Source organism: Onychomys torridus, chromosome 2 (genome assembly GCF_903995425.1).
Source record: "Onychomys torridus chromosome 2, mOncTor1.1, whole genome shotgun sequence".
Lineage (NCBI taxonomy): Eukaryota > Metazoa > Chordata > Mammalia > Rodentia > Cricetidae > Onychomys > Onychomys torridus.
The window spans coordinates 120568320-120591888 of record NC_050444.1 but is presented as its reverse complement, the minus strand read 5'-3'; the positions used below and the strand labels follow the sequence as shown (position 1 = coordinate 120591888).

General features: G+C 41.8%; 1 protein-coding gene across 8 annotated transcripts in view; it reads right to left on the bottom strand.

Annotated features, from left to right (window-relative positions):
- Dab1 (DAB adaptor protein 1) overlaps nucleotides 1-23569 on the bottom strand; it is a 1169406-nt gene that overhangs the window by 812126 nt on the left and 333711 nt on the right. For 7 of the 8 annotated variants that reach the window (XM_036177323.1, XM_036177321.1, XM_036177320.1 and 4 more), the window contains one exon: nucleotides 16313-16471. The exons of the other annotated variant lie outside the window; for it this stretch is intronic. The gene's annotated coding sequence lies outside the window, so the exon portion shown is untranslated. The remainder of the gene's footprint in view (nucleotides 1-16312; nucleotides 16472-23569) is intronic. 8 annotated transcript variants of the gene reach the window in all.

The following is a 23569-nucleotide window of genomic DNA, read 5'->3' as shown; positions in this document are numbered from 1 at the left end:
AGGACAGACACTTACCTACCCTAAACTTCTACTTCCTCCTCTGCAACTGAGGTGACAATTTTTTTCCTAGTTGCCTTGATATGAAGATGAAATGTCATGCTGTATGTAAATGACATGTCTACAGCCAAGTGTATGCAGGAAGTGGACAGAAACCATCAGCCTGGGTCTATATGCATGACTAGGTATTTGCTGCAGAAAACTATCCCTGAACATGATTGTAGACTCATTTCCAGACAAATTTCAGAGGACAGGCACAGTGTCATGGGGAGATGGCTGAGTGCAGCCAAGGGTCTGCTCTGGGAGATAAAAAGAGTTCAGTGACACGGCATGATAGAAAGTCCCAAGGGTCTTAGGCATGGCCCATGTGGGAATCTCTGCTCTGGGCCAAGGGAAATTCACTTGACCTGTCTAAGTTGTTTTCTCAACTGTAGTATGGATGAGACTGTAGTATATATTCATAAGAATGTTGAGAAAATGGATTTTACATTATGTGCACAGAAATACACAATACTTGGTAAAGGTAAAGTAACAGTATAGAATACACAGTGAATATACTAAATGCATAAATTTTGTATGAGGAAGGAGAAAGAGCACTAGACCATAAGACATAACCATTTTTGTCAGTATTTTGCTCATCTGAAAAACTCCAATTGTAGCCTATCACTTACAGAAGGTGATTGATCCTAAGATCTGAAAACTGTTAGAATGCATAACGTGGTATTAGGCAAGCATTTTGTATGGGCCCTGAACAGAATGGAGCATTCAATAGATGGATGGAAATAATATGAGCAGATCACTGTAAAGCATCTCTTAGTGTTGTATGTGGGCTTCCATCCAGAATGGGATGTCCACTGTCCCTGGATCCATGGAAGAGTAGCAGCCCCTCGTCACTGATGTGGGGCTGAGAAAGGATCCACATTTCAGGCAAAGGTTCTATTTGTCTTGTGTCTGGTGACAGGTGCAGCCTTGTTTGATGGCTGTCTGTTTTAAATGCCTATATTTTGCCTCCATTTTAGGATTTCATCTTATTTTTTATGTTCTATTTTGCTTTTTTCTTATTCTGTTTCCTTTTATATGGCCAAAGGACATGTTCCTAAAAATTATTTTATGTCTCATACATTCTGGCTTCAGAATGTGGTTTTAGAAAAGGGCTATTAAAAACTGGTTAGAATTTTGTAGAAAGTGAAGGGCAGATACTGAGTGCAAGGCCTGAGGGGTCTGCTCTGAGCAGGCCACTAAGAGTGTGACAGGTCACACTGCTGATGCTTCTTTGCATGAGACCCATTCACAAAGAACCAAGACCTTCAGCCTCTCAATTCTCTCCTCCTCCTGTGCTGGGCTGCTCTGCTCCTTATTCGTCCCAGTTGAGATATGCTTCCTGCAGGGAGCTCCTACTAAGCCTTTTTGCCACATCATGGCTGGCTCTGGGGGTCCAGCTAATAAAATGTGGGGGAGTTGTCACTGGAGCATCTCTGGGCTGTAGTTTCAGAAGGCTAGATACTACACAAATAGGGGGATTTTCATTCTCTCTGCAAACCCTGAAACACAAAATCCAAGACTAGCAATCTTGGGTGCCAGGTAGTATTTCAAACCCTCTAGGTGAGTTGATGTAATTATCACATCAACCCTGAGAGGAAAATGTTATTACTATACCTATTATTATTATATCTGTTATTACTATACTTTCAGAAGTTGGGCACAAGACCACACAGCCAGTGAGCTTAGGGGTATAGGCCATGTACCTCTAGAACTCTCAAGGTTTCATTAACTACTCTATTAAATTTCAGAAGCATTAAATGTCTTTTGCAAGTTAAAAAGAACTCCACAGCAAGTATGGGATTCTAATTATCATAACTTACTCCAAAATTTAACCTATCAGATCTACAGTTAAAAGTCTAAACGGCCACATTGATCATAAGGTGTGTCACCTTTCCCCAAATGCAACTATCCCTAAAAATGACAACATTTAGCACACAGCCTGTTATCACAAAAATCAGAATGTCATAGTTTCTTTCTCTGATTCCCTTTTCCATACTGAGAAGTGGAGTTGTATGTGTGAATAAGTATATGTTTGTAAAAGCATGTTAGGAGTAATAGCTCTCCTATGTACCTTCCTTCTTACACATTCATGATATAAGTGCATGTTCATCTGGCAGATATTGAAGTTTAATCAATTGATCAATAACTTTACCCATCCATCCATCCATCCATCCATCCATCCATCCATCCATCCAACAGGATCTCAACACTTATAGTCCTATTGCCTTAGGTGCCTGAGATGCAATGATGAGCAGATAGTAGTAGGTCTCTTCTCACACACACAAAGCAGAGCCTGTAGGTCTAATCAGGCTCTGTGGCACAGGGCTGTGACCTGAGTCATACACTGTATACTTGGGTGATTCCACCTTCCTTGTTCATGTCTATATCATAATCTGAAGCCTAAGGGTCTTTTTAAAAAAATCACTAATTTTGCATGTGTATGTGTGTGTGATGACTGTGCCTGTGTTCACATTTGTCAGCTTGTATTTGGAGGCCAGAAGCTGACATTAAAGCAGGAGTCTGCTTCAATCATACTCCACCTCACTCACTGAGGCATAGTCCCTCAGTTGAACCCAAGGTTCACTGATATGTCTAGTATAGCTAGCCAGCTTGCTCCAGTCTCTATTCTCAGAGCACTGGAATTACTGGGGGGGGGGGGGATTCCATGCCCATCTGGGATTTCTGTGAGTTCTGGGGATTTGGTTTAGGGAACTCAAACTCTGGTCCTCATCCTTGTGCAGGAAGGCCTTCATCCACTGAGCCACACTGCCAGCTTAAGAGTCTTAAGATGAAAAAGTATTAAGTGAGATGCTCACCAAAATACTGATAACAAGTGGTTATTTTAGATCTTTTAAAATTATAATAATTTTAACAGTGAAATAATAAAAATAAGTTTAATATTTTTATGGTCACAATGTCTTCCTCCTTCTTTTCCCAAAATTCATATGGTGAAACCAATTCATAGATCTCCAGTATTTAGAAAGTAGTTCTTTGGGAGGTGATTAGCTCACAGGGTGGAGCCCTCTCAAGTGGAATTAGAGCCCATATTAAGGAGGCCCTAGAGAGTCACCAAATACCTTGTACATTATGGAAGCACAGTGAGAAGGCACCATGAAACACAATGAGCCTTCATCAGAACAAATATGCAAGAGCCTTGGTATAAGATTTTTTCAGCCTTGGGCTAAGATTTTTCCAGCCTCTGAAGCTGGGAAAATGTCTTTCTTTTGCTTATAAACTACTCAAATGTTATTTATATACTAAAATGTCTTTATGTTAGCCTACACAGCCCAGACTCATACCTGTACACTAGGCACTAGGATTTGGAATGCAACACAAAATAAAGCCTGTGCCTAACTTCCAGTGTGTCTGTGGTCAAGAAATAATAAATAGGTGGATAGCTAAGACTCGGAGTTGAGAGTATGATAAAGGGCTTGCAGAGTTGTGGGAGTACAGATGGAGGGTGAATTGATGCTTTGTTGAAGGTAGTATAGACAAGGAGAAACTTTGGAAAATCCTACAATTTGAACCCAGACTACATGTTTAGAAAAAGGGAGCACGGAGAAGGAGAAAAAATGGGACATATGAAAAAAAAAAGACTTTAATTTTGTTTTGTTTAAGACAGATGTTGTGGTATGCATAAGAACGGCTCTCATAGGCTCATATATTTTAAAGCTTAGCCATCAGGGAGTGGCACTATTTGAGAGGGATTATGAGGTGTGGCCTTGTTAAAGTAGGAGTGGTCTTGTTGGAGGAAGTGTGTCACTGGGGGGTTGGCTTTGACATTTCAAAAAGCCCACACCAGGTCCAGGATCTCCTTTCTCTCTCCTCTTAGATTATGGATCAGGATGTTACTCTCAGCTACTGCTACAGCACCATGTGTGCTGCCATGTTCCCCACCATGATGATAATGGACTGAGACTCTGAAACTGTAAACAAGCTCCCAATGAAATGCCTTTTTCAATGAGTTGCCTCATGCTGTCTCCTCACAGCAATCAAATAGTGACTATGATAGAATTCGGTCCCAGGAGTGGGGTGACAGGCCCGTGACAGGCCTGACCATGGTGCTTGTTGGAGGACTATGGGAGACTTTGGGACTTGGGGCTGGAAAAGTGGTTGGATGTTTTAAGTGGAGGCTTAATGGGCCATCCTAGTAAGAACACAGAAGACAGTAATAAGGGCAATGTGAACTGTGGGAGCCTAGCGCAAGAGGTTTTAGAGGGGAAGAATATTAAATAGGTGGCCTGAAGACCATTCTTGTGATATTTTTGTAAAGAATGTGATTGCTCTCTGTTCTCATCCAAAAAAACAACAAACAAACAAACAAACAAACAAACAAAAACTCTGCCTAAGGCTAAGTCAAAGAATTTTGAATGATGGGCTGGAGAGATGGCTCAGAGGTTAAGAGCACTGACTGCTCTTCCAGAGGTCCTGAGTTCAATTCCCAGCAACCATCTGTAATGAGATCTGGTGCCCTCTTCTGGCCTGCAGGCATACATGCAGACAGAACACTGTATACATAATAAATAAATAAATCTTTAAAAAAAAGAATTTTGAATGAATGGCATTGGCAGAGGAGATTTTTAAGACAGCCTAGTATTGATCATGTCACGTGATTATTAGTAATCACTCTTAGGCAGAGCTATAATAAAAATGTGCAAGCTGGACAAAGAGAACTACAAAATATGCAGTTTGAAGAAAAATGTAGCACCAGAAAGTGTAATAGAGCTAAGTCCAGTGCTCAAAAAGATGAAAGAAAAGCCTGTTGTTAAATGGAAGAAAAAAAGGGGGAGGGGGGTGATGACTTCAGGTCAAGACCCACCTAGGTAAACTTCCAAATTGTAAAAGTAATCAAAGGGAAGCTTAATCCAAAAAGGGAACCATTAACCATAGAAACCTGTTGCAAATGTAGCTGCAAGAGAGAGTCAAATTCCAGTGCCATCAAGAAGCAGAACTTGGTAGCTTTAGGCATGTGCCAGGGGTGTCCCTTCATGGAGGCCCAGAAAGGCTATTGTGTGAAGCTGTGAAGGTGAAGCCTGGATTTCACTGGAGACACCAAGATGTCAGAAATGGGATATCTACCAAATAGAGCTGCAGACTAGGTGTGGAACCAGCCCAAATGAAAGAAGTTTGTTGCAGCCAATAAAGCTAGAAGGAGTTAAAGTTTCTGGTTTTGGTTGTGTTGTGTTGTGTTTTGTTTTTGTTGTTTGTTTGTTTGTTTGTTTTTTCGAGAGAGAAAGCTCTATGTAGCTTTAGAGCCTATCCTGGAACTCACTCTGTAGACCAGGCTGGCCTGAAACTCATAGAGATCAGCCTGCTTCTGCCTCCCAAGTGCTGAGATTAAAGGCATGTGCCACCACCACTGGGCAAGGAGTTGGAGTTTTAAAGGTGATCTTTATCACATAAGTAGACTGGAAAAATTGAGAATAATTTTAAAAATGTATTGATCTATCACTCAATAGATAAATATCAATGAATATATAGAGATACAGTTGTGGGTTTTCCGTGTATGTATACAATAGTATTCTATCTATCTCTTAGCTTCTTTGTTTCTTTAAAAAATGAGTAAGGTTTGCAAGATCACCACAGTAACATTCTTGAACCAGAGAGTTTGAGTAATTGCCATTCATCAGTGAAAACCCCAGGGCTCATTCCTAAACTCCCTCTTCTCTGTTTCCTCATCTATACAATGACTCCAAAACAGTACCTTCCTTACTAGGGCATTGTAAAGATGGAATGAGCTTACTACAGTGCCTGGAACATAGCTCTTCACATGGGGTTTGTTGTCACCTGTGCTATTGCTGAGCCCTAAGGTCATCAGCAGACTGAATACTCTAGAGTCCTATGTCATATGAATGATGGTTTCCCCTGTATTGCATCTGAGCAATCTACATGAGTATCTTTGACATCGTTTCTTTGGCACAGATGAAGAACAGAAAGCTTGGGAGTCAGTTCTGAGGAGATGAGAAAATGATTAAACAAAGACAGACCACAAGAAACAGCATCCACAGAATGGCGGGACTCAGAGGCAACTGTTGCAAGATATTAATGAGCAGGGAGATCTGGAGAAATCTCAGCAATGCTTTCTGAGAGAGACCAAGAGCAGTAGCTGGGGACCGCCACAAAGAGCAATGATAAAGGAGGGATGACAGGTCCCAGCAGGCCTGGCCCAAATGCAACACAGAACAAGCCAGCCTAGGCAGAAGAAAGCAGTGTGTCTTGTTCAGCTCCTCTGTGAGGCTTTCAATCAGCACTAGCTTCCTGGCAGGGTGAGACAGGGCTCCAAACATTACAGGTTACTCAGAAGTCACCAGAGAAAAATAGATGAGGAAAGCCTTGAAGAATGAGCATGGTCTCTGATGGGATGCAGTTACCATAGAGACCACTCTCTATGTTAGCGAGGAAGGGCAGTCCCTGTCCTCAGAGTAGTTAACAAGCTATTGACCAAACATGAAGATACCAGCAGGTGAGTGGAAGGAAGCCGCTACATCATAGCGGACTGTGCTAAGATCAAACAAAGCAGCAAGCAGCCATAAATCAACTAGGCCACTGCAGACATCGAGTCAAGTTCAGGAGAGCACAACAAGATTCCAACCTGCTGTATACAGCACAGGGAGGATGTCCCAGAGGCAGGTGTGCAGAAGAGAGACGCTCATGTTTGCCCATACTTGCTTAGGATTTAAAACAGGCTTAAGACAAAACAGAACAGCACCACTTGCAGGCACACAGACAGTAGGTAAGGGTGTGGGAAATGCTAGTTGAGAAAAGCATGCAAAGGCAATAAAAGGGAAGACACTTCACAACATATTGCCCAACACTCAGTCAAGCTGAAGACACAGCAGGGGGACCCAGCTTCTAGAATCAAGTATTGTTCTTGATGGGTAGTGAGACAGGATTCCAACCAGGTCTTTCTGAGGGCAGACCTTTCACTCTTCTACCAGGCTGCCTTTACAGGTAAGTATTCAAAAGATAAGAGCAATGACTTCCTGTTTTACTCCCCATCTCTGCTCCAACCACAGGAAGTAATCACAACTGAGCCATTCACTGGTCAGCCAGGTCCCTGCAGTCTGAGGACCTTGAACTGTGTGCCTTTTAGAAAGAGCTCTATTTGTGGAAGTGGTGGATTAGCATCCAAGATCCTTCTAGCTGCTCTGGAATAGCTGGCCCTACTTCCTGCCTCCCCTTATGCCCTGGGCTATATTTAAAATACCAAATCTTGTTTTACACATTAAGCTCCCTCAATCCCAAATTCTCTTAACTTTATTTTCTGCTTAACCAAACACTATGGTGCTTCAAAACTCAGCTCAAAGTCCCTATCATTCATTCATCTAGTCATTCACTCATTCATTCAACAAGAGCTCATACTTTTCAAGTGCCCATAATACCCTTTGTGAGTCCTTCCTCAGCACGTTTTCACCCCCTACACACCTCACTAATCTGAGGTACCTGCTCAGGGCAGGATGTATGTTGATGTGTCTGTCTAACTCATTAGAGTTTAGATTCCTTGAGGACAGTTTGGGTCTTACTCACATTCTAGCTTCTTTTCTAGAATTAAGCACATAGCAGCTGCTCAATAAATATTTATTAAAGAATGAATAAAAGAATACATGAATGAATTGCATTTCAAATTCTATCCAGCTTCCTGGATTCTGAAGGGAATTCTCCAAGTCATCAAGTGGGCTTGGGATGAACCGTTCTCATGTGCATTACTTAATAAAAAGAGCTCTGGGTCAATTGAAAAATTTAAAGTCAATATGAAATTGATCCTCATCAGCACTTTCTCCTCCAAATATATAGACAAAAGGACATTTCTGAAACATATGTATTAGTGTTGCATTTTCTGCTCCACAGGCTCAGCAATCGTTGTCACCTCTAAGTCCAGTTCTCATTAATTTATGGGGCATCCAGCATAATCAGCAATAGGCTTCTTGGCAGCATAAATTGGAGACTACGCTAGGATTCGAGCAAATTCTAAGTTGCAAATGAGCTATTTCCTTGCATATTTTTCCTTAGAAGTTACTGAGCACAATTTGAATGATGCTGAAGGCCTGTAGGCAGGATGTTCAAGGACCCTCCAAGATTCTCAGCCAAGCTGGACCCCTACTGTGCAAGAGAAAGAGTGTGGAGAACCCAAATAACACATGAATAGTACTTTTCCATCCAGCTTAACAGTTGTATAAATATAGATATTCCAGGGAGGTAAAAAATAGGAAAATAGAACTTTTTGCTGAAAGAAACATGATGCTAAGATAATCCCTGGGCATGTGTGCTCTTTATGGATGCTCTGTGGGGACTGGTGCAGACAGAATTAGGACAGTGACTCTGGATGCCATACTTGTCTTTCGTCTTGATTTGCAGCACTGGATGTGTCATAGCCCAAGAACTCCTGAACTAGTCATGCCCAATACTAACCCAGAATTGTTTTGCCTCAGAATGTCTCTCTTAAAATCTTTAGGCAAGGATACTCCTGCTACCTGAGTTGGCACACAAGCAGTGTAGAGGCCAGTTGCCCATACCTAATCCAGAATAATTTTGCTTCAGAATATCTGCCTTAGAACATTTAGGCAAGGGTGTTCCTACTGTCTCAGAGTTGGCACACAAGCTGAGTATAGAGTGGACCTGTACTGCCCATACAAAACTGAAATTGTACAGGAAAAGAGATGGAGAGAGGTCCCAGGAGTAACTCTTCACATTACAGCTGGGAGTTCCAGGCATAGTCTCCCCAGATAAAACTCCAGTTGGTCCTAGTGATAAAAGGTAAGGCAGGGGATTGGGGGGGAAAGCTTGCAGAGGGCCAAAAGAGTTGAAATAAGAAAGGGGCTTGTATCCCAAAGTACACCCCTCTGAATTAGTTAGAGGTCCCCAGATGGCTATGTATGGTATTTATACGTACATATACATACAAATGTAAATATGTATATATACATGAATATACATCTACACAAATGTGTATGAATCACATATTTAAAGATATTATATTTAGTGCAATCCTAATACTATACAGAAAAAGGTATCATTTCTACTTTTACAAGGACATTCAGAGCAGTGGTGTTATATACCCAAAGCCACACAACCAGTAGACAGAAATCCTAGATTTGAACCCATTGCTTCTTTCTTGAGTTTTTAAATCAGTGATCTTTTGAGGCAAGGTCTCAGGTACCCCAGGCTAGTGTAAACTTGCTAAGTAGCTGAGGGTCTCCCTGAACTTCAGATCCATCTTGCAAACACTGGAATTATAGGCATGCAGCCCCCAGCCAGTAATTGTTCTAATTGTGGAAAGCAATTAAAGTTGAGACTTGTGCTCTCCAGCCCAGGTGAGAAAAGTGTTGTACACACCGTATTCTGTATAACCTTTGACCTCCATGGTGTCCTCTGGTCTCAAACTTACTGATTCTCCCTTTCTCTTGATAATAATTGTAGGACATTACTTGCTCACATGCTGAGATGCTTGGGACAATAAGTCTTTATGTGAATTGGGCATCCAAAGCTACTCTTTTTACTTTGTTAAAATTCCCTTTTAATTATCTTGCTTTTTTGGCATTGTCTGTGTGTATGATATGTCTTACATATGTGTATACATGCTTACAGGCATGTGTAATTGTGCACATGGAGGCTTGAAGTTGATATGGAGTGTCTCCCTTAACTGTTTTACCCATTATATATTGAAGCAGAGCCTTTGCTGAAACTGGTGCTTACTGCTTTGTTTAATCCAGTGAGTCAGCTTTGTGCCAGGGATTACAGGCAGACAGACTACCATATCCACTCAATTTCTATGTAAAATTTGGGAATCTAAACTCTGATCCTCACCCTTGGGAACTAAGCTGTTTACCTGGTGAGCCATTAGACTCACCCATTACACTTCCTCTTCATGTTTACAAAAGCTATACCAGGTTTAGAAGAAAACGCAGGTGGCAAACAATGGAAAGGGTTCTTTCACACTCTGGGGAGAATTCCCTCCTATGTTAATACCGTCTTTCAGTCTTCATTGGGTGTCTGTGATCACACACCTGAGCATAGGTTTGCAAGGAAAGGATTGCTTGGAGATGAGATCCTTGTTCCTCTCTTCTGTCCATATGTCATTAACAACATTAAAGAGCCTTGAGAAATCGGTTTTCTTTAATTGCTACCTACTCAAAGTAGGGGAAAAAAAACACTGAAACCATTTTCTCATTTGTGAAAGTTTACTTCTTGTTCACTTTCAGACTTCCAAGAAACTTCACAGAAATGAATTTGTTTGCTCACAAATCTTTGCTCTTTCTATTTTGAGGACACAAAAGTAGAAGAGGAACCCTGGGGTGAAAAGTTGTGTTACCCCAAAAGTGCTTCCAAATACTTTATGCTGGTGAAATTTTCAGCAGGGCTTCCTTCCCACCCCAGAATACCATACCTTGTCATGGGGTCCTTTGACATGGTCAGAAACTTTGTGTATGTTTTAATAAGAACCAATTGTTGAGACAAAAGTATATCTTTGTCACTTATTCTCTGGCACATAGCTAAACTGTATTTGCTGCTCCTTCACAATTAAGTGGATTTTATGGCTGACCTCTAGCCAAGGGAGTATAGTGTGATGGGATGAGTGCCATGTTCAGTAAGACCCCTTCCAAACCCATCAAGTGGGATTTTCCTCTTTCTGTCCTCTTCTTCAAAAATTCCTTAGGAACATGAGAAGATGAAGGTAATAGAAGTAAGACTGGAAAACAAGCCAGTTCCCCAAATGGGTGCACCAAGGGGAGTAATATCCTGAAGTTGTGCTGTCTCAGAGTGGGGAGGCTGTCCATTAAGGAAGCTTACTTTACTCATCCTAACTAATGCTATGAGTATTTGATTCATTCACAAGTCTCCAAACCCAAGAGCCTCAGCTGATATCTTTAGCTTCTCATACTTTACTGGCCAGCATGACTTTTGAGAGATTTGTGGTGCTCTGTAGACCTGAGCCCAGCTGAGTGTTCAGCATTAAAGGCTATCTGTGGGAGTAAGCTGACATGTGTTGAAAGAATTAGTGGGACCCTTAAGAACTTTGAATGCCAACTTGCAGCACTTAAGATCCATTTCATCATCGGAAGAAGACCATGTCCATGGTCTCTGCCTCTTAGTGCATGTGAGAGCTTTTCCCTACAGCAAGCCCACTTCAACTGCATAGAATATGTAGACACAGAAAAAGCCCAGTGCCTGGGCCAGTCCTCTACAGCAGGCTGCAGCTCACAGGAATGCAGAGAACTCACTTCTCTTCCCCTGTGGATGCTATTCACTTTGTGCAGAATGTAAGCTGGGGAAACATCTTGCCCAATCAAAGAATTCCAGGAGTGGACCCACTGTCCTCCTGGTAGCCTAGCAGGAGAAAGGCATTCTTTCACTGCTCACCCTTTACTCTGTCCATTGATTTGGCAAACACAGAGAGGACTACACATGTATAAGGTAAGGTTGGAATTACAAATCTTCCCGATCCTGGGGCTTTTCCTTGGGTTGTTAGCTCAAGGCAAACTGGTAGCATGAAGTAGAAGAGGCAGAAGTTACCTCCTGAATGCCCAGGGCTCTAATCATGTAGGTATCTCACTATGGTGGCAGTCTAAGAATATACAATTACACAAGTAGTTATATTGAAACAACACACCTGAGCTTCCAGAAAAGACCCCTGCCCATGGGGCTGTCTTGTGGCATTGTGCCATACAGTCCTTCCATTCTCCCATTTAATATCACTTATTGAATATTTTCCCATGATTAAAATCCTCATTTCCTTTCTGGATGTCAACCTCTGCATTTCCTGCAAAAATTTCCCCAGATTCATATGAATGAAGAAATCTTTCTTCAGTCACAGGATGCTATACAGAGTTGGTTTTGCCTTTTGTTTGTTTGTTTGTTTGTTTTTCGAGACAGGGTTTCTCTCTGTAGCTTTGTGCCTTTCCTGGAACTCACTCTGTAGCCTCTGTAGCCCAGGCTGGCCTCAAACTCACAGAGATCTGCCTGCCTCTGTCTCCCGAGTGCTGGGATTAAAGGCGTGTGCCACTATCGCCCAGCTGCAGAGTTTTGGGACCTCAGCTATTAAATCTGCAAACCAGAGGCACAGGTCTCTGAAGTCTTTTTAAGCTTCAAAACTTTATTTTATTTGCCAATAAAGCTGAACATTATTATGTATGAATACTCATAAAATAGCATATAACTCTTTTATGTTTTCTAAATGAAAAGTGTTGGTAAAAATTTCCAGATCAAAACATCAAATTTCAATCCAGTATATTTTGATAACTGATAAAGCACTCTAGAAATTGTATATTTCTTTTCAATAAAATTATAACTCTTCTATTTGTTAAGTTCTCAAACATATAATAAATGGTTTTAAAATATTAGTGGAGGGGTGGAGAGATAGCTCTGTGGGTACAGAGATTGCCACATACACATTAAGACCTGACTTTGAATCCCTAGAGCCTCCTACATATAATCTGGGCACAATGGCAACATCTGTAAATCCAGGTGCTCATGCAGCTGGATGGGAAGAGAAACCTCAGGAGTTCATCAGCCAGATAGCCTGGCATGCCAACAGACAGCAACAGAGAATTACTGTTCCCAAACAAGCTGGAAGACGAGGACACACATCCAAGGTTATCTTCTGGCCACCACCAGTATGTCATGTGCATCTATATTCATACATATGAATGTATTCCTCATATGTACATATATATACATATATATATATATATATATATATATATATATATATATATGTAGACACAACTTATGCCTTTGGGTCTCAGTTTCTCCATTTGTCAAATGGCAGTAGTGCAGATATTACTCCTCAGGGTGACTGAGTAGATGACATCAGGCTACATGGAAATTCACTTTCTACATAACAAAATATGTCTGTCATATTATATGAGTGAATCTCTATTCTAAGAAATATCTACACCACTATTGGATTAAGCATCTCAGATTCTCAGAATCATGTCCAGCTAGCTATATTGTTTGTCTCTCTGTCTGTAAAATAATGATGAATCTTTAAAACTCCTCAGACATCTCAGTCCTAACTGTCTTTGATAATACTTGAGTGGTGTGCTGGCTGGTTTTATGAGAACTTGACACTAGAGTCATCTATCTGAAAAGAGCATGCCTGACTGAGAAATTCCCACACCAGATCAGCCTGTGAGCAAGCCTGTGGGATATTTTCTTGATTGAGGATTGATATGTGAGAACTTAGCTCACTGTGAGTGATGCTACCTCTGAGCTGATGGTCATGGGTGCTGTAAAAAAGCAGGCTAAGGAAGCCATGGACAGCAAGCTAGTAAGCAGCACTCTTATGTGGCCTATGCTTCTTGTTCTACCCCCAGGTTCCTGCCTTGAATTCCTGCCCTGACTTCCCTAGATGATGGACTATGAGCTGTAAAGTGAAATAAACTCTTCGCTCCTCAAGAGTGCTTAATGGTCATGGCGTTTTAACACAGCAATGGAAACCCTAACTAAGACAGGCGGCTACCTTCTTCAACTAAGCACTTGCTATACACATAGAATGAAAGACTCGGACAAACACAGGGTCAAATCCCAGCTTTGTAAATGAGCATTTATGTGAGCTTGAGAAAATTGCTTCCCTCACGGGGCGTTGGTATCCTTATCTATAAATCAGTTAGATAATGCCAGGACAAAAGGGTGTTTTGAAAATTAAAATGTAGCAACCCCCTTAGGCATGCAGACACAGTAACTCACATAGCAAGCACTCGGCAGAAATTAGTGTGGCGTTCACTCTTCCTCCTTTTCTCTTGAGCATCTGAACACTCAGATTCCAGCATAAACCTTAGTGTAAGCACATGTTGGGGTGGATGGGTTGCCCCTAGCCAGGTAATGTCAGAGAATGGCTGAACTGAAGTCTCCATCCCAGTATCACAACTGGCTCCTGCATGAGCCTCTCACCCACTGTGCTCATCACCACACGATTTCACCATGAGCGTTTAGTATTTTTTTTTTTTATAAAAAGAAAGATTATTCTCAATGATGCATGTGATAAATATGCAGGCTTTAAACCTTTTAGAAATATTAAAGATTTTACCGCTCAGTGTTTGACAGACTTGATTAATCCCTTCCACACAGAAATATTCAGGAGGATAGCTGTGGTTGGGTTTTAAAGCTCCGAGAGTGTTCTTTGATAAAGGCAAAGAAAAGGTAAAGGGCTTTTAAAAAGAGTGAGCGATTCTCCTGCCACACAGAACAGACAAAGAATTTGAAGCCCCAGAATGCTGCGCAGTGTGGCAGCGAGCTGGAAGTCGGGGTGGGGGTGGGGTGCCGCAGAGTCATGTTTTAAACCTTTCTCCTTCACAGGAGTTTTCCAATGAAAGGCACAAGTCCAGCTTGACCGTAGCTCGAGAAGCTAAGAGATTTCTTCTCTGCTGGGTTCCAAATGGATGTTGTGGGACAGGGTGAGGGGGCAGGGCCAGCCAGGGCAGCAGAGACTTCAGAGAAATGAAATAAAGCGTCCACTGCCTGCCTCTTTTCTGCACTTCAGTCCACAGTGCGATACTTGGATACATCCCTCCAGTTAAAAAAAATTATGCATGGCCTAACTGTTTTCACTTTGTTTTTCTTATCACAATTATTAGCACATACTAACTGCACAAATTCATAGGTTTCACTGGGATATTCCCAAACACACGTGGCATGCACCCATCATAGCCATCTAGCTACTCATCTCCCTTCCTCTCTTCCCAGCATGCTTTCTGATCCTTACTGGTCCACCTTCTATGTTCAGACCGGGGCATTTCCCCTCTACTTTTTATCGATCCCCTCTAAAGAATAGGAATAAATTTTGACTACTTTTTCTCCATTAGCATCCACCTAGCTTTTGCGTATAATACATATCTATTACTTAGAGAGTCACGTTTAAGGAATACAACTCTCTGAACAAAATAAATAAATAAATTGGGCTTAACAACTGCAACCCTCTAATGATGCAGGTAGTACAAACACTCCTACTTAAGGGTGATGCTTAAAAAGTTGGCTAGCAGAGTCTATTCTCTCCATGCTAGGCTAGAAAAGAAATTATCTCAAAGGCTTAACCAACTGTCCCTTCAAGTCCAGCTCAAACCTCCTGCAGCAGATAGTGTGTGCCCTCACTGACAGATCAGCTGGGAATGGCTTCCAGCTTGGCTTCATTGCCCAGGGAAGGTGGCTTGCCTATTTCCTAGTAGGTACCTTTGATAAAGAAGGGTAGGATCATGGAGGACAAAGGAAAGTACCCCAAAGCCAGCATTTTGTTCCTTGGTAATATTAGCCAAAGCTTTGAGAATGAGTGGTACCCCCCAAGCTAAATGCCCCAGGATGATGAAAAGGGAGAGCTGGGAAGGATACATCGCATACCATGCTACAGTGTTCATCTGTGAATTTCCACTGTGATGCCAGACAAAATCCTGGCTCCTTCAGTCAGCCACCTCCACAAACCTCTTTGCACTCCCACCTGCTCTGAGCTTTTCTTTGCCACCCAGGTCAATCTGCAACCCCAGCCCCTGTTCTATTTTTATGAGAGCATTTCCCCAACAGGAAACACCAACATATCTGCCACGAGATATTATGGGGGCAAAGGTGTAATTCAATTACGTGACTTAATCAATTCAAATGGCTAATGTACAAGAATCTCAGGATGTCATCCAGCTTTCAACTGAGGGGAATAATTGTTCCATAATTTCTTAATTCTCCCACAAGACAGTTTAAATTAAAGGATGTCAATTTGCAAAGCCAGGCTGCATTGTATTCTTAAATTGGGCCTGAAATAGCCACACGAAGCAGGGTAATAAGGCCAAGAGCACTGCCCAAAGTGCCTGGTGCTGTGCAAAATTGTTTAATACGGTCAGCCCCTTTAATCTCCATATCTACTGATGCAGAAAGCAGCATATTTCTGTCACTTATGATAAGAAACATTACTTTTTAAATTCCTTGGTGAGGTCTACAGATCTTAGGCAGCAAAGATAGTAGGACTTGCTATTTCTGTTCCTGTGAACATTTCCTTTTCCCCTCAAATTGGTTTTATTCTAATCCATTTAGTTTCCAATCTAAGTGAGAGACAAGTAACCTGAATGGAACCACATGGGAGAACAAAGGCATCCACCTCACGGTTCTCACCCCTGCTGCCTACTACCTCAGTCGATAGTCAGTGATTAAACAAATGAGAGCCCTGATGTGTTAACTCTGTAGCCAACAGTGACTTCCAGAAAGGGAGAGAACAGAGAAAAACAAAATTAGAGAGTACCAGGGGCCAAAAGGTGATTTGAAATATTTATATGAAAGAACCAAGTATTGTACTCACAAGTATCCTAAAAACTGGTTTAGTCAGTGTGTCCAAGCTACACAGGGTGAGGCTAGGGGAGGTGAGTCCCCAGGATCTGGATGGAAGGGAATTCAATGAAGCTCTTCTGAGATTGCCAGGGCCACAAGTCAGGAATCATGGAGAAAGGGCAGGGAGCAGCTGCAATGCAAGAAATCCATGTCAGTTTTGAGAGCAGACTACAGAGGAGAAGTGAGGACCAGGGTTGAGCTAGTCACAGCAACAGAGTTTGTAGTAAGTGGTTGGGGAGGGAGGAGGCCTGTTGTCCAAAGTGGAAGTGTGTACAGGTTGCTGAGCCTTGGGAATTGCACTGGGATTAAGCAAAGGGCTGGACTATGTGGAAAACACATGAAACCTCAAATGTTTGACAACGTCTATTTCAAGATTCTAGACTGGGTGATACACATATAAGCCAAATCCCCAAAGCTACACATTGTACACTTTTCACTTCATGAGTCTATCTGTGGGAGTAATAAGTAATACACTGAGGTGAAGCAAAGATTTAAGAAGGTGTATATTTGGGGAGTGGAGAGATGATTCATCAGTTAAGAGTGTGAATGTTCTTACAGAAGACTTGGATTTGGTTCCCAGCACTGAGATGGGGGGCGGGGAGGGCACAACCACATGCAACTCCAGATGCAGGGCATCCAAAAACCCTCTTCTGAACTTTGTGGGCACCTGCCCTCACATACACATACTAACATACACATGTACAAATAATTTAAAAATGATAAACCATATTTTAAATGCATGTTTTAAATCTTGGCAGATGTTGCCAAATGACCAACTTCAATGGTTGTAATTGTATCCTCTCTTCAGCAAACAGGAAAAGACTGGTCCACACACACAAACAGCCACATCTGAACTCCATTTGGGAGAAGAAAGGAGATAGAAGCCACAACTAGGCCAATACTTACGTTAGCATTTCATGGATGTTAGTGGCATATTAAGTGTAGGTTGCACTTATTGCATGTATTAATCTATTTGTTAATTAACAGCAAGCCACCGGTAGGGTTGTTATGATTATTACACAGGTAAAGGAACAGAAACAAAGATAACTTAGAACACACGTTTGTGGTCACAGCTGTTAAAGGAAGAGCGAAGGTTCCAGCCATAGCACCCGGGGTCCTTATTCAAAGATGCATGTCTTACTGACAGCTCTTACTCCAAATGAGGATGTATTATTTGATGATGTGTGCTACAACAGGTACACATGGATAGGAAACCAGGGAAGGGGATGTATAAGAAACTGAACAGGAAGCCAGCTCTTTCCATCTTGATGAAAGCACACACAGGTTAGTTAGTAAGTGGAATTTTGAAATACTGGGCTAAAGGGAATGATAACCAAACCCCACAGAAGAATGTGTCAATACATTAACACATTTTTCTTACTTTTTTCTGCATTCTTTATGAGGAAAAAAAATGATTCTACAAACACTGACAATATATTTAAAGGATGAGCTACAAAAATGAAAGTGTGGTGTGACCAAAAGAACCTGGCTCTAGTTCTCAGCCCATGGCCTACCATGTCTTCGCTTGGTGACCTTAGAAAAGCTGCTTAAGTTCTCTGAACCTCATTATGTCAATGAAAAAAGTGAGTTCACAACCTCAGGAAATTTTTTATGACAGCTAAATATGAACAGTGCTTGCCATTCAATGGGCATCATGATCTGTAAACAGCTCCTACCTCTCTGCTTGATCTCATTCGTTCCCATGCAGATGCCCACTTCAATCAAATTGGTCTATTAGCTTTTATTAAACATGATGGAATTCTTCAGTCAGCTTGCATTTCTGCAACCTGTTTTTTTCTTTTTTTCTGCAATAATCATTTTGTTTCCCCAAATCTTCTGTATATGGATTCTTCCCTGAAGCCATTCAAGTCTACATTAACTGCCACTACTCTACAGGGTTCCTTTGCCACTAACCTCAGATGTACACTCCTCTATCTCTGAATTCCATAGTGCCACATGGATGCTAGCGCTATTCAAAAGTTAATTACCACAATGCCAGCAGTTTGCACATGCTTACCCGTGTACCAGGCACCGTTCTCAATACTTCATATACTTTGTATCTCACTTAAACTTTTCCACAAATCATATGTGCTGTTGTCATGTCTAGACACAGGCATGCATGACTGTCACCACTTGCACGTCTTCTCTGTGTGGCTGGACTGAAGGCCCTTGAAGGCAGAGGCTAGGAGCATGATGTTTACAATTGTAGACTTTAGAGTAAACAAATTTTGGTTCCCATTGATGCTGACTCCAGTGCCTCTGCCATTTGGCAAGTTACCCAACTTCGCATGAATTTTCCTTGTGAAAGGGGATGCTTATGATGCCTATTTCCAAATGTCATCAGAAGGCTCAGATTACAGATAAGAGAATCTAAAACAGTGCCAGACTGATGGAGATCTTGGTGAGTGTCAGCCCATATCGTTATCATTAAAAAAAAAAAAAAAAAAAAAAAAAAGTAAAGGTATGATTGATTCAGCCATAATGTTCTGACCCTGTGATGGTTGAAAGTGAGGAAGATTGAGTAAAAGTTACATCTTTTGAAATTTGCTGTTTTCCCAGGTTGATAAGTGAGCTACAGTACTCTCTTCCATGCTTGGTGGTGGCAGTTACCTGCAGGCCCTCATCAACCATGGGATTAGAAGAACAAAAACCTGAAATCTACAAGGTACTGAATTTCCAATACAGGATGTTTAGTGAATGAGTAAGTTGAGTGCATTTTCCACTGTGAATGACTTTGCTGAGCTGTAACTACCCAGTAGGTCAAAGTTTCTAACAGGTTTTCATCTCAGCTTGCACATATTACAGCCTCTGCCAGAAGCGCCTTCTCCCACTGTTTGCATCTTTCCACCATGAACAGTGAAGAAGTCAAGATCTAGGGCTCCAAGATCCAGCCCCAACAGATCCGTGCTGGATGGTCCCTTTTCCAGAGAGCCTTGCCTCTACTGTGCCCTCTCCTATCTCTTGATTTTTGTTGTTGCTTTGCAACAGGGTCTTACACTATGTGGCCATGGCTGGCCTGGAATTTACTATACAGACCAAGTTGTCCTCAAACTCCCAGAGATCTGCCTATCTATGCCTCCCAAGTGCTAAGAATAAAGGTGTCCACCTGTGTACCTGGCATTATCTTTGAACCCAATTCTCTTGCACCAATGCCCTGTGTGGTATAGTTCCTTGTTGCAATTCTTACTAAACACCAAGTTCCCTGAAAATAGAGACTTGTCTTAATCATCAATCCCTGATACTTCACACAGCACTGACATAAGTGGGTGTCACTAAATGTCTATTAACTGAGTAAGCCAATGAACTAAAAATAGATAAGTGAATGAGCAAAGAGGGAAAGCCACCAAATCATAACTTACGACTTGATAATTCACAGAAAAGTCATTCAATCTGACAATCAAAGCATAAGAAAGAAACTGTACGAAAGTGAAATGCTTTATAAAAATAGATGGCTAGGCGCTGCAAGGGACCAGGTGTATTCCTATCAGCCATATATTCCCACATCACGCTGACAAGCTATTGAAGCTTTAGCAATAACCATTTTGAAATGCTAGATTCACCACCAATTCTTAGACTCAGGACATTGACAGACACACTGTTTGGATGCTCAGAAAGAAGCAGAGCGTTATGGAGGGAAAGTAATAATTAACTCATAAGGAGCAGGGCAAGTAAACATTCTTTTAAGAGGGGAAAAATTCCAAATGAATATAATTTCCTTGCATTACATTATAAGCATTAAAATTAATAGTGTTGGCTTTTCTGTGGCTTGGATAGTCATTGTATTTAACAAGCTGAAGTTAACTTCACAGGAAAAAAAATAAATTAAATGTACCGGTGTCTCAGGAAACTTCATTTTCTGAGTGAATAGCCAAGTTGATGCACATCACCAGAATGTCTGACAATCAGTTTTCCATACTGGTGTGTTCTAAATGGGAAAGGAAACCAACTCTTCATTTAAATTATATTGCAAATCACTTCTTGCCTGCTGAATGGCATTCAGCTGCAGTAGGTGGCTTTCACCGTAGGGCCCAAACCAAGACACTGGATGATTAATGCTAATTTGAAATGTTTTCTTGGGTGGGGGGATGGGTACGTTATCTTGGTGCAGAAGAGGCTGAGGAAATTTTATGGTGGGTGACTGACTCAAAGGCCAACAGCATATTTACCATCAGATAAAAATGCACATTCACAAACATACCAAGACAAGTCAATTATTCCCCCATTCACTGCTCCCCGGGTCCTTTGTGGAAAGAAACCTATTTATACTTCCCATCAAATGGATACACAGAGTCATAGTAAACAAGCCCCCAGTCCCTCTGTTCTATATTTTATTTCCCAGGGCACCTTCCATTGTGGAAGCCATTAGTTTTGGTCTTTTTGTTCCCGATTTATCAAGACAGACATTCTGCTAGCCAGGTCAGTTTTACTACCAGATACCAAACAGTTCAGAGATACAGGGTTTGACTGTGTGAAGGGAAACAAAGCAACAAAATGCACTTCGTAATCCTTTGGCCACTGTGACTAAGGATCTGGAGTGATAATGTCATAAACATAGGCAGTTCATAAAAGCTTATTGCTTCCTACACCATGTAATCCAATCAGATCATGCAAAAATAAGGAAATTAACCTGAACTAATGTGAACCAAAAATATAATTTAACCTCAGCCATCATACATCACTTCTGAAACCAACATGTTCTTTGCAAAGAAAAGAATCCTCCTTGTGAGTTATAGATGTGAGTAGATTCTTCACTTCATTGTTAGCAGCTTGCTCCTGACAGCCTTCCCAACATTGCATGCTCTCTCCATACTTGGGCATCCATGGCAGGGTATGCTGTTGCAGGCACCTGAACTCCCACAGTCTGCCACAGAAGCCTAGCTCTTTTCTCTGTGATGTCCTGGATATGTTCGCTCCCCTTGCTGAGCTCCAGTTTCCTTCTGTGCAAGATTATCATGTGGATTTGGGGTAAACTACCCAGCACAGAATGCCTGTCATAAGCAGACACTCTATAATTGAGAGCTATTATTGCAATGTCCTTAAAATGAAGCCTGTTTCTGCACTTATCAGTGTTTTTCTACCATGCTGCCCTGATGATCAGTGAGTAGTGCTTGAGATATTGGTTATCAGTACATCTAATGGGCTAATTTATATATGCATAAATAGCCTGTGCCATAAGTACACATTTTCTGTTATGTGTGTTTAAATCAATGTACTTCAATAGCTGAAAGCTCATTTCCATGTGGGGCTTTGACCTTTAAAATTACTGAATGTGCTGCTCAAGTGACAGGATCCTTTCTGTACCCGACACTGATTTGCAAAATTAGATGTCCAGAAGGCTAAAACATAATTTTTGAGAACAAGACAACAGTCTAACAAGCCTGGGAATATGCCATTAACCCTGAACACAGCGGAGTCTTGGTGATTTTCAAGGGACTAGACTTCTGCCTCGGCAGTATGCAAAGCAGGTCACACCTTTAGTCACGACAGCCACAGACAAGCTTTGAGAAGAGGCCCAAAGCCCAGTGGCTCCCTGAGCCTCCACATCCAGTGGAGTCTGTTCTCAAGTTGACTGCATATTGATGTTACTTTGGAACAATTTCAAATTGCTCTAACCCCAACCTTGGAAATTACAGTCTTTGTGGGTGGAGCTTGCATAGGGGACATTTTTCTACAAACTCTACAACTATCACATGATAGTTGGGGTTGCAGACAAAGTCTAAGAGTAGAGGAATATGTGGATTGGCTGATGGTCTTTAAAAAGCAGTAGCCTTCCTCCTAAAAAGGCTCAGAGGTATGGACGAATCACCCAGAAAAACAGGATGGTAAAGGGGAAAGAAAAGATTAGAACAGAAAGAATGGGGAGGAATTTTGATCAGAGGGAACGGGTAAGTCATACTTAGGACAAGAGTGTGCCTTGGAAGATATGGAAGGTTTGAGCCAGAGTTCTCTGGAGGATCTTGCAGATATAGCTTGAGTTAGAGAAACAGAAGCAGAGTAGACCAGCTCCTGGGACAGGTGAAACTTAATAGAATTCATGGTGTGCACACCACCTCTGAAGACTTTGAAGGCTCTTAGGCAAGGTGGTGGCTCCTGGGAAGGGATACGGACAAACTGAGGAAGGAGTTGCCAGGTCTATGGTCCCACGTTTTCACCTCCGACAGTCCACCACAGTACCTGCCTCCAGGCTTTTCTGTGCTTTCCTTTCTTTTTTTTTTTTTTTTCCTCCCTGAAAGGCCCTTTTCTCCTCTGCCATAGAAACATAATCAAATGTCACCTCCAAATAAGTCATACACGAGTTCCCCTGGAACAATTAATGGCTCCTTTGTTTAGCCAGTGTTATTTCTCTCAGACTCTCAGTGAATTCTGCCTGGTCTGTCTTATGACACCGTGTCAAATGCCAGGCACCTACATGCTCTGTTCTAGGTGTTATTCTCCATTTTCACCGTTGCTCTTTGCAATAATGCTCAACACACAGTATGGATGTGGGAACTATTCTTTAGTGCCTGTAGCACTGCAGTAGACATCTGGTGCTTTATTCTTTCCAACACCCCTTTTTGTGTAATGGGAGAGCTGTCTCACCCAGTACATCCTGCAGGATTGTGGAAGAGCTATCCATCACAATGACTAGTCAATGTCTGCTGGCTTTAGGGGTTGACATGTGTCCTGATTAGTTTTTGTCAACCTGATACATTCTTGAGTTATGTGGGAAGAGGAACCTCAACTGAGAAAATGCCTCCATCAGATGGCCTGTAGGCAAGCCAGTAGGTCATTTTATTGATTGATGGTTTTTGTGGAAGGGCCAAGCCCATTGAGGGCTGTGCCATCCCTGGACAGGTGGTCCTGGATGGTGTAAGGAAGCAGGTTGAGCAAGCCATGGAGAATATGCCAGTAAACAGTATTCCTCCATGGTCTCTGCTTCAGTTCCTGCCTCCAGGTTCCTGCCTTGCATTCTTGCCCAGGCTCTTCTTCATGATGGATGACAACTGGAAGGTGAAATAAATCCTTTCCTTCTCAAGTTGCTTTTGGTTATAGTGTTTGACCACAGCTATAGAAACCAAACTAGGACAACATGTGAAACACGGGGTACCAATAAAAGTTCTTCCATGAATGCTGAAGAGAAGGGACTCTGTACCTTGGGGATCAAGACCTATAAGGACTTTACCTTAGAACTGCTAAAATTATTATATTTGTTACAAGGATACAGTATCCATGGCAGGAGTAAACAGGG